The sequence below is a fragment of the Crocodylus porosus genome, unplaced genomic scaffold (assembly GCF_001723895.1).
Source record: "Crocodylus porosus isolate Cpor-Errol unplaced genomic scaffold, CroPor_comp1, whole genome shotgun sequence".
NCBI lineage: Eukaryota > Metazoa > Chordata > Crocodylia > Crocodylidae > Crocodylus > Crocodylus porosus.
Genome location: NW_017728918.1, coordinates 277,521 through 289,687, shown reverse-complemented (window position 1 = coordinate 289,687; position 12,167 = coordinate 277,521). Strand labels below are relative to the sequence as shown.

The window sequence follows — 12,167 nt, the reverse complement described above, 5'->3', positions numbered from 1 at the left end:
AAAAGCATCCACCAGGCTGCTGTGTACATATTGTATTTGGAAAGGAAGTAAACCAAAAGGAGGCCACTCTGCAACAGATGCTTTCAGGTACAAAGACAGACTTTCTCCCCAGGGCACAGAAATCCAAGTCCTGTTCAATTTTGATATGGTCTCAAATTTAATAAAATTCTGCATTAATACCACAGGGCGCAAGCCTTGTGCAGTTCCCAAACGCCACCCACCCGGCCGTTCGTCCCCAAAGGTGCCTTCCACCAGCCCGAGATACCTGGATCTCTCTGGCTCTCAGGCTATGTCCTATCTCCACCCAAAACACATAAGCCAATGACACCAACTCCACACTACTGAATAACAGCATAAGCTTTCCACACATTTATATCATAGGAGTGTCACAAAGGTGCTAGTGTGGGGAGCTGGACTGAGCCTATCATGTCTGCATCACCATTTCCAGATGCTTTTGTTTGCCATTGTAAGAAACAGCTATTGGCAAAGTCACTGTTGGAGTAATGGTCTGATGCCAAGCTGACTTAAACAAGCGCACCAGAATACCTCCGCTGGGTAAATCAAGCTACCTGTGATTTACACGGAAGAGTAAGGTAGATGAGATTAGGCTATTTGATCCTTGGTGCCTCAATTCCAGAGATATGTAGATATCTGGGGGAACTTTGGGTGCAACTATCTTAGCTTACAGTGTGGGGAATAGGATGATGGTCTACAAGAACAACAGCTACAAAAAACACCCGTAGATGTTAACTTCCTAAAAAATCCACGTGCATCCATATATGGGTTTCTGGCCCATCTCTCATGGCTATAATGAGCACAGGAAATATTTAGCATAGCAGAAGGATGATAAACTGAAATTAAGAAAAGGCATTAAATGTCCACTGGACCCACGAAAGGCATGTCACAAAAGTAGGATCCAAACCAGGAAAGGAGAGTACCTGCGATAGTGATAACTTCCAGGGTTACATTAGATAGGCAGAATACTTGCAATGCAATATAGAAGCCTTCAGGTTTCAGGACAGGAGCCAATCACTGATTGACAGGAGCCAACCACCCATGCCAAAAATGAACACAACAGGTTCCCCTTGTGGAATGATTTCCCAATAATGGCATGATTGCCCAATATGGGAAATTATGACTTCCTCCTGCTGCTCAAGTGTCCAATAATGGCTACCATCAGAGAGAGGACACTAGACAAACCACTAATCTGATCAATTAAGACAGTTCCCAGGATCTCATGGGATGCCAGCATCATGCTTGAGACCCTGGACAAGGGAAGAACGAGCAGTGGAACCAAACTCAGACCCAAGAACAAACAGATACCATGTGGAGAAGGTTTGGTGCTTAGAGGTGCACTATTAAAGGCAGCCACAGTATTAAAAACCCCGCAACTTTTGTATGCAAGTGTATGCATGCAATATTTGCCATATAAAAGATACTGAGGTTGAAGCAGGCATTACTGAGTATAATTCAACAACATGCAGCATGCAGGAAGTCAGGTAATTTAGCAGAATGTTCTCTTGGACCTTAAAATCTGGGATTTATGAAGAAAATACAAAACTTGCTTTCAATCTGAGTCTGAATAGTCAGACAGTCCTAGCTTTGGAGATATTGTCCTTTGGTGCTAACAGTTCCTAAGCTTGGCCTCAGCTGATAATTGGAAAATAGGAGAAAAATCCCTTTAGATACCTTTGAATTCTGAAAATCGTTTAAAAACACCCTGGTTTTAAAAAACACCTTTAAAAAGCAAAATGCTGTAGCGCTGAACGTTGTCCTTAAATTATATGGCCTATAGTTTGCAAGAAGTTCTTTATACAGCCAATATACTTTTCAGGAAAGCACACATCTTATCTATTGCTTCCACACACATCCTGGGGGAACAGTAAGTTTTGGGCATCCAGATATAACTGAACTCGCTACTGCAAGTAACTGCCAATTTTCTGGAGCAGCAAATTATAGTCACGTTTTCACTGCTGCATCAAACAAACTGCATCGGATAGGCAGCAAGGCTGGGGTGGGCTTTAGTTTACTCCAGAAAGAAAACAGGAGGACATCACTGAGCACCTACTGAGTGCTCTTATGCAACGAGCACTGCTGTGATTTCCATGCCAAGTGCAATCAGCAAGGATGGAAAAAACACTGTGGGAAAATGGAAAGCTGGATGGCCTTGGCGGCTGTCCAGTTCTTAATGATCTAGAAAAAAAGAAAGAGCATGAGGTTTTGAAGGCTAAATATGTCTTTCTATTAAATCATGTAGATTGTAATTGGTTTGATGAAATGTTCCTCAAGAACAAGGGGGGGGCTCCATGCATGAGTTTTCCTTGTTATCACTCTAGCCTACGTTCTGTTGAGTGCAATAATTCAACTTCAGTAAGGTCGGTGTCTCGATGTGCTATCAACTAAGGGCCATATTCACTTTGTTAATACTCATAACAGGCAGTTTCATGAGTGGGACCTTGCAGGACAGGGCTCTTGCCCTGAAAGCTGCTCTCCATGGGATTATAAAGGAAAATTCTGATCTCATGTAAATCTGACCTAAGACCACAAAACCTATCAAGAAGGTAGAGCAGAAGGCCCATTTCTGGCAAAACTCTGACCTCTACAAGAGTGTTAATTATTATCTGAACTTCTGAATGCACCAGAATGTCTTCAGCACATTGTCATCAAGGATTTTTCTATTTGTGCCAAAGATAACTGGAGAAGAAGAATGTGATTAAAAACAATTAGCATGGATTCACCAAGGGCAAGCCATGCCTGACCAACATGATTGCCCTCTAGGACAAGTTGACTGGCTCTGTGGATGCAGGAAGAGCATGGACATGGATGCAGGTAGAAGAGTAGATGTGGTATACTTTGACTTTAGCAAGGTTTTTAATCCAGTTCTCCCACAATGTTTTTTCAGGCAAACTAAGAAAGTACAGGTTGAATGAATGGACTGTAAGGTGGACAGAAAACTGGCTGGAGCATCAGGCTCAAAGGGTAGCAATCAATGGCCCAATGTCTAGCTGGCAGCCCGTATCAAGTTGAGTGCCCCAGAGGTGGGTCCTAGGGCTGGTTTTGTTTAATACCTTCATCAACGGGAAGACAGGATGGAGTGCGCCCTCAGCAAGTTTGTGGATGACACCAAGCTGGGGGGGAGTAGTAAATACGCTGAAGGGTAAAGCTAGGATTCAGAGATACCTAGACAAATTGGAAGAGTGGAACAAAAGAAATCTCATGAGGTTCAATAAAGACAAGTGCAAAGTCCTGCACTTAGGACGGAGCAATCCCATGCGCCAGGGCTGACTGGCTAAGCAGCAGCTCTGCACAAAAGGACCGGAGAGTTACAGTGGACAATAAGGTCAACAGGAGCCAACAATGTGCCCTTGTTGTGATGGCACTGGTGAGGCCACATCTGCCGTACTGTGTCAAGTTCTGGGGTCCCTCTACAGAAAGGATGTGGACAAATTGAAGAGAGTTAACACAGGGCAATAAAAATGTTTTGGGACAGGGAGCATGACTTCTGAGGAGAGGCTGAGGGAACTAGGATTATTTAGTCTGCAGAAGAGAAGATTGAGAGGGGATTTAATAGAAGCCTTCAACTACCTGAAGGAGGGTCCAAAGAGGCTGGAGCTGGGCTGTTCTCAGTGGTGGCAGATGACCAAACAAGGAGCAATGGGCTCAAGTTGCAGCAAGGGACGCTTAAGTTAGATATTAGGAAGAATTTTCTCACCAGGTGGGTACTAAAGCACTGGAACAGGTTGCCCAGAGAAATTGTGGAATTTTAATCCTTGGAGGTTTTTAAGACCCAGCTAGACAAAGCCTTGGCTGGGACCATCTAGTTGGGGGCAATCCTGTATTGAGCAGAGGACTGGACTAGATGCGACTCCCTGAGGTTTCTTCCTACCCTCATTTGCGACGATTCTAGGATGATGATGCAGGTTCTAGAAAGACCTGCAACTTATGTGGCTTTAAGAAACACAACCCATTTTCCATGTCTTGCTGCAACAGCTCCAGCCTCTTGTTCTTAGTTGCTTCACTTTTCAAGACTATTTACCTCAGCAAAAGAAATGGAGCTGAATCGTAGCCTCCAGTCCCTTTAGAAATCTTGTTTTATTGCTTGTGCCCTGGGGAAAAAAGACTGTTAATTCACTGCAAAAGAATAATTGGGTTTCTACGGTACACTCTCTATTAAAACACATCTGTTGTCAACTCTACTTTTGGTGACTCTTTCAAACGTATTGATCTACAGGTTCCCAGATGGAAGGGACATTGAATCCAATGCCGATGCTTTAGGTTGCATACAATCAAAAGGAGTCTAACTGGAATATCGTTCTCTGTAATGTTTGGGTTTTTTCCATCTGGTGTCCTGACCCCACTGATAAAGAAATTATAATTAAATACAGCAGTTAAATTGCATTACCTAAATGTGAAGTGTCTACCCAAAAACCCCTTTCTGTGTAATGACAGGATACTATTAATGGTAGTTCCAAAAAAAAAATCCATCTTCCTTTCAATCTGAATGAAACCACCTCAACTCCCTTTACTGCATAATGGCATGGGATCATATACAGCCAGAGATGGGGAAGAATGATCAGACTGTGAAGTGCAAAATGTAGTCCCTGACTGCATCAGCTCTTAAAGTACTGAAGCTGAATTTAGCCAGGCAGTTCCTGAGTTCAATACCTACCCAAAACAAAAAGTGCACTGATTCAAGAGAGAGATGAGAAAAAGAGGATTCTGTGTTTGCATAGAGCTCAACATAAAAAGTGCCATAGTTTCATGTCTGGGGCTCCTGAGCACTATGATAAGATAAAAATAACTGAACAAAGATGAAAGCGGCAAGCCTGTCAATGAAGTAAAATAGCTGATTCAGCATCAAATGCACCTCCTCCCTATTCCCTAAGGAGAAACCTGCATATCAAGGCCAGGAGAAGGTTCAAGGGAGATACAAATCAAATACATTCTGCCCGGAGTTTGTACCTGTACAATGTCAAAGAGAGTGAGCACCTGGGGAGTGTAACAGAGCACAGAATTTGGCCCAACACTCAGCCTGGTAAGGAGTCCATTTCTTTGCCTTGCTCCAGATTTCCCACTGAGAAAACTAGCTAGCCCATTAGAAGCAAAGATTGAAATGTAAAAATAATCCTTGCAAGAAGCTGTTTCCTTCACCCACAAGCAAATAATTCACTTTCAATTAGATGTGGGTAAGGGAACAATCTGACTTGAACTAAAGTTGAAAGCAAGTCACGGTGCAAAGGAAGTGTGTTCTGAACAATAGCCCAGTATTTAGAAACAGACCCTGGCTTTGGACGCATACAGTTGAACTGCAAACAATTGTCTGTGCAATCACACAGGAGCAATTATCTGACTGCACCTAAGCACCATAATGCTCAAACCCCAAATGACATCAGTTCAGCCCACAAATATTTAGCTTGCAAAATGAGTGATTCAGCTGAGGCCTGATCTGAAATGTAATGAAACATGCAAAATGATAATCAAAAAGGGGACTGGGTGTGCATGTATTTTTCTCCAGGGATGTCATAATATACACTCTTGCTCCGCAAATTAATCTCAGCAGCAGATCTATGCTATACAGAGTATTTAGTAAAAAGCCTACGTGCTGTCGCAATGCGCTTGTGGCAAACATGTATGGTAGAAGGATCACAAGTAATTTTGGCTTCATGTCCTCCTTTATTTTTTATTTTTTGGAGTAGAGTCATGTTATCATGCAGTGACATGAACGGAGTCAGACTTCCCACAGTATTCACACCAGCGTAATTCCACTTAATGTGGATTACAATTCTGTGAATCTATGAATCTTCCCTTCCCTTCATGGGTCCTCAGAAGAACAAGATTTCCTGTCCAGCTCTCAACAAGATGGTCTGTGTTAAGACAATGACTGTAATCATACGTCATTCTTCAGGGCCAGTTGCTTGATGGGGTCAGGAAGGAACTTTGTCCCATGGCCAGATACATTTTGCATGTTTTTCATCTTTCTTCCCCTTCTTCCTCTGAGGCTCTAGAGACTGGTTAAGACACTGGCACAGGAGAGGCCACTGCTCTGAGCTATAGTTGAGACCCTCCTACTTAGATGCCTAGATAACGTGTCTTGTCTACACACTCAGGGGCAAACAGAGCACCTTATTTGGGATCAGGAAGAAATGTTCTTCCCAGATAGATTAGCAGGGACCTTTGAAGAAGGAGGGTCCTTTACTACGTGGCATGCACATGGATCACTTGGCTACATGGCACATGGTGCGTGTGGATCATGTGGCCGTATCTCACCTACTCAATTTCTGAGGAACGCATAGCCCCTGGCACTGTTGACACTTTTGGCTTCCTTGTTCTCTACTCATGTCACACAATAATTCATCCCCTGGAAAGCTGAAATGCAGTAGTCTAAAGCCATAGCATCAGGAGGAGGTATCTGGACAAAGGAACGGCCTGAGTTACACGGGAAGCCTGACTAGATGATCTAGTGGTGCCTTCCGGCCTTAAACTCTCCGAGATCCACGAATGCCTTTCCTGGAATGTGGATGTTCTGCTTCAGTGAAGTTCTGCTTGATTTATACAGGTGTAAGTAAGATCAGCATCAGCTCCCAATGGAGTTTCCTCATCACTGTTTCCTGAGTGTTTTCATATATGAACATCTGGTCTATAAGAAATCAACCATCAGAGGGAGGAAGAATGGTTCGGTGGTTAGGGCACAAGTCAGACACAGGAAAACTAATTTAACTCTGTCATAACCCCCCTGGTTCTCCTAGTGACTACTAGGCCTAGTAGTTTTTGCACCATTTCTGCTTGATCTTGTATGCTGCACACGACACATTGCCATAACAAATTGCATGCCAGAGCGTATACATTTTCTACAGGGCAGCTTCCAGGTCAGTGGAAGTAGGATCAAGGTTAGCAATCACTGGGCCAGGTCATGGGGACCCTAATGAAACGAGACAATTAGAGACTCCTGGCCAGTGACCATGAGAGGCACATGTAGTGTAATCAAATCCCACACAGCAGACAGCATATAGAAAAGGACTGGGGAATTTCCACCCTGTTGAATAGTCACTGATAGCATGAAATAGGAATTCCTGACACAAACGGGGATGATCGGGAAATTTGTCAATAGCCAGTTTACAATTTCTGGCTGCATTTATGAAAAGGCAGTACATTTGAAAGCCGGAGTGGATGTGCGGCCAGCCACGCGTTTTGAGAACTGCACCACTTTTTTCTCAGACCAAGGGCTGTTAAATACTGGCGACTGCTCTTTTAAAGGGAGCATCCTTTGGTATGGTGATAGTACTCACCATGCAAGACAGTTTTTAAGGCATTGCTGGTCAGGCACTTGGATCACCTGACAAAGGAGCCTGGAAGTTATAAAAGGCAGAGTTTCTCATGAGGCATTTACAGAGGAAGCTTGGGGAAGGAAAAAGAAATGGAGGGACGTTTTCATAGCAGAGGGATCCAGATTCACTGTGGAACCAACTAAGGGAGAAGGAAAACTGCTGTAGAGGAGAGACATGGGCTCCCTAATTCTGCGAAGTGATGAGAACCATGGACTCCTTTGAGAAGTCGGACGTAACCCTAAGGAATACTGAAGTGTGGCTGGGAAACTAAGGCAGGGCGATGTTTACGGTCATCGCCGTGTCCAGACTTGCACACTTCTTCTGCTAACTAATGGAAAGAGTGATTGGGTTTGGATATGCTTTACCAAGCTTGTATAGCTCTTTCTTTCCACAGTCCCATGTTCTGAACAGGTGAACTGCAAATCCAGAGTGCCCACAATGCTGGCACTCTGGGAAAGGGTGTGCTGACGTCTGGGAAGTCAACATTGCACCAGAGGGAGACAGCAGCTGGACCACAAAGTCCTATTTCTGTGTACAAGCAATGGACAAGTCTGTCCCCAGGCCAAGAAACAGAGCGGCAGCCCACTGAAATCAAGGGAGGCTTAAGAGCACTTGGGCCCGGGATGCAGGGACCCACACATAGCAGGCGTTTGAATGGTTACCTTTACCAAGGCTGTGTGCCAGAAATGTATATAGCCCTGTGGAATAGTCCCCATAGAAAAGAGCGAGCACAGACTACATCCAGACCCTTCCAACAGTCACGTGTTGGTGGCCTTCGATCTTTCTAACACATTGTCCCTGACTTACACAGTGAACCACATTCAGGTCTCAACTAGACTCATGCAAACCCCACTGGCTTCCCTGCAGCTACAACGGGAACAGAATACAGCCCACAGCATACGAGAGAATGAACTGCCCGACTAAGTAGCATGTTTATCGGGCTAATGTATTAGCTCGGCGCAGTGCTGCCACCGCTCACGAAAGGGAAGGGAACAGATCAACACATTTGCCCCTGATGTTACCCCTTTCCCTCTAAAGACAGACCAAAAGGTTTTGGTTTTTTTTAGAGAGTCTAGGGAGGAAACAGCAAACCCAAGTAATTGCTAAAGGACATTATCCTGACACCTCATCCATCAAAGACAGCAGCAAGGTTAAAAAGAAAGATGACAAGATAAAAGGGTCGCTTAGGGCCAGATTCAGCCCTGTCAGTTGCTCTGTCTCATACCCAGGAAAACTCCTGGACTTTTGAGCATCAGATCAATTTCATGATGTAAAATACACAGGCCTAAAATGATATGCAGGCTCAGTGAACTTATTCCGATGCAACTCGGGCTGATCCCCAAGATTTTTGTCTCTCTCAAATAACAGTGCTGCTGATTGAAAATACAGTGAAATTTATTGCCTGGCTGTGCTTAAAGCAGTCACTCTGCTGTTCCTATGATCCAGCTGCCCGCTCCCATGTTTACTGATAACCCAATAAAGCCCAGTTACCACCAAGGCACCCAGAGGGAAATAGTATATGCCTTTCAAGTTGGAAGCTTATCTCCTATGCTCAGGTCCCTTTTGGGATGGAGATTTCAATTCAGCACCCCTCATCAGGACTACATTTCTGCTTATGAATGAAAAACCAAAAGAGGGACAAATGCTACAAGACATTAGAGGCAGTAAGTGGTTTAATGCCTGTTCATCTTTATGTGACTGCAACAGGATAAAGAGCACATCCCCAGTGACCTCTCACATCCAGGTATAATTCAATTGGCATATTAGATTCAAATACTCCGAGACCGCAGAATCAGATCTGATCATCTGATTCCATTTTTTAAAATCCTCCATTATGGGGGAAATATCTCCCCTTCTTGTATCTTTCAACAGTCAGATGTTAGCCACAATCATCTGCTTCCCCTTGAAACTGAGCAGCTACTATATTTCAAGCAGCAACATGCCTAAAGTGTCACCTCCAGAGATTAGTATCCAGGGATTGATCCAGGGATTCCTTCCAGCGTGTGCAAATGAGACGCAGCAAAGTTCATCCCAGTGAAGAGCTGAATCAGTGGCAGCCAACATTTGTGGCCATGAATGAAGCCCCATGCTGTCCCCGAATGCCACTTCGGTCCCCGTCCTCCTCCTGCTCTGCTGCTCGGCTTTCTGTTCATTGCCCTGTGCTCCCTGCCTGATCTGCTGGCCTGCTTTCTGTTCCCGGCTTCCTTCCCAACCTACAGCATGCCACACACAGAGCCTGCCCCTGACACTTCTGGCGCACACGCTGAAGACAGGCCACCCTTGAGCTAAAAGGATCATTTTGTTGGAAAGGACAGCACCCCCAGCCCGAGAACCTTTGTGTTCAGTACCATGCTCCTCTGATAATCCCTGTCTCCAGTAGTCCTGGCCATGAACACTGTTCCCAGCACAGCCAGCAGTCCACCCCCATTCAGCCAAGACATACTGAGCCAAATTATAATATGGTATAAATCTACTGGAGAAATCTGGCGGAGATTTTTTTTTTTTTTGCTGACGGGTAAAACTGGGAAGAAAAGTTGAAATTCTACCCCGCCCCTTGGGTTGTCAGCCAAAAAACACATTAGTGCAAGCCTGCCAAAAAGCAGAACACCTTTTCCATCCTTGCCTCAAGTTGTGTGTGAAAACAAACGGCGGCCTTCCCAGTTGGGACACTCAGATTTCACGGCAGAGTCTCGGGGGTCACAAAAATCCTCCCAAAGCAAATGAACAGTGGGAGCCCCAGAGGGCCACTAGAGAAAAGCAGCCCCCAATCCCTCAATCCTAATCCCATTTTTAACACTGATGCACTCTGTGGTTTCAGGCAAGTCACTTAACTGCTCTGATCTGCTTCTACCACTATGAAATACAGGATTATTATTATTCAGATGATGCACCTGGAGGCCACCACCAAGATCAAGGCCACAATGCACTATGTGCTGTACAAGCAGGGAGAAAAACACAGTTCCTGGCTTAAAAATCCCCATGCACAAGGCAAGGGGGTGACAGAAGATGTTACTCCCATTTTAGAGACAGGAACATGGACCAGGTTTTCCAAAGGGCTCAGCTCCTGGCTAATGACACTCTGGCCAATGACACTCTGGCCACAGATGCTGGTGCCTGAGTTGTGACAGTCTCCTAAAGTCACCTGAGAGTTTGGGGAAGAGCAAGAAATTGAGTGAAAACCCCACCCGCAAGCCTGAGGCTCCAAACCACTCTTCCTTGCGGGGGAAGTTGGGAGGATGATATTCATGGACAGGGATGGATCCAGAGGGGAGAGGTAGCACAGATGCACCAACCCTTTGGATTGCACCACACCATGAAAGCCTCTGAGGAGTTTTTAAAGTCTCTAAAGCAAGTGAAAATGCTCCCTCCCTTCCCCTTCCAGCTCAAAAGCACTCCCCCCACCAGCCTCTGCCCCTTCCACCCTTACCTGACTTCCCCTGCTGGCCCAGCAGCATTGCCAAGCGTATGATAAGCATCGTATTTGTACGATAATTTCAACCCTTGAATGATGTATGATAGATAATACTAAAAGAGTTCAAAACGTATGATAATTTTTGAGGCAGTTAATTGATGCAGTATATGCAAAACCCAAGTCACACTCAGAGAGTCTTAACCAAGTTTCAGGTTCGCTGTCAGTGCTTTCTTATGACTGCTTGCCTCGAAATAAAGAAATGTTTCAACTTTGATGACCCAATTCTCACTCACTCACTGGAGACTTAGAAGATGTATTTGCATACTTATTTGCATGTGTATTTGCATAATTATGTGCATACTTATATGCATAGGTTTATTTTCAGCATACAATAGTTTTTTTCAGAAAACACAATAATTTGAGTTTCCAATACAATAATTTCATATTTAAGACCGGGCAATGCTGTGTCCCAGAGGCAGAGATGCATCAGAGATGTTCCTTCCCACTGCTCAGGGGCTGGGCTCAGCTGGGGACAGTGACAACAGCAGCAGGGATGGACAGGAGGGTCCCTTTCCCCATGACTGCTCCACTGGGGGAGGGGAGTCTACTGCCATGCCGTTGTCACTGTCCCCTCTCCAGTTGAGCCCAGTCTCCATTCAAACCAGCTGGTTCTGGAGCTTCCCTGCCCTGCAGCAGTGGAGAAAGCAGTTGCAGCACTCAGTGGAGTAGAGGGAGTTGAGGAAGAGGAGGGGAGAGGGCCTGTCTCTGCCCAGATAGGGGAAGAAAGAGGGTATTTTCACCTGCTTTGAGGACTTAAAAAAGTCTGCCCACACTGGTGGGTGCTGGAGAAGGCTGGGAGCAGGGGTTTGAGGCTGCCCCTGCAGTGCAGGTTGGTCCTCTCACACCCTCCTCTGGAAAATCCTGGATCCAACCCTGTCCATAGAGAATTTAGCAGGTCTAATTTGTTATAGAAGAGAAAAGACAAAGTTCTTGTTAGTTGTTTGAAATGGTCAAAGCCAAAGTTTTCCTGGATAATTCTTACTCAGCTTCCATAGAAAAATCAGTAACAACTCAAATTCATCTTTCCTGTAGGACTGGAGTTTTGTTGCAACAGTGATGATCCAGGAAATGTAGGCGTATAAAGCAGTGGTCACCAACCAGTGGATCTCAATCCACCAGTAGATCTTGGAGCCTCTTGCAGTAGATCTCGGAGCCTCTTGGAGTCGATCCAAGGCTGGGGTAGAGGGCTGTGTGCCAGTGTGCATGCACACGCGCCACAACACAGCAAGTCAGTCCGTGGGGGAGGGAACGGGAGGGGGATACATTGACGGCCCCACAGTGGAGACAGTGCCGCAGAGGCAGGAGCAGAGGTAAGATGAGTAGGGCCCTGGTCGGGTGGGACTTACCTGCTGGGGAGGCACACCCCCAAA

General features: G+C 45.3%; 1 protein-coding gene across 1 annotated transcript in view; it reads right to left on the bottom strand.

Moving 5' to 3' along the window:
* Positions 1 to 12,167, bottom strand: part of LOC109311468 (protein eva-1 homolog C-like) — a 303,458-nt gene that overhangs the window by 28,587 nt on the left and 262,704 nt on the right. The gene's annotated exons all lie outside the window — the stretch shown is intronic.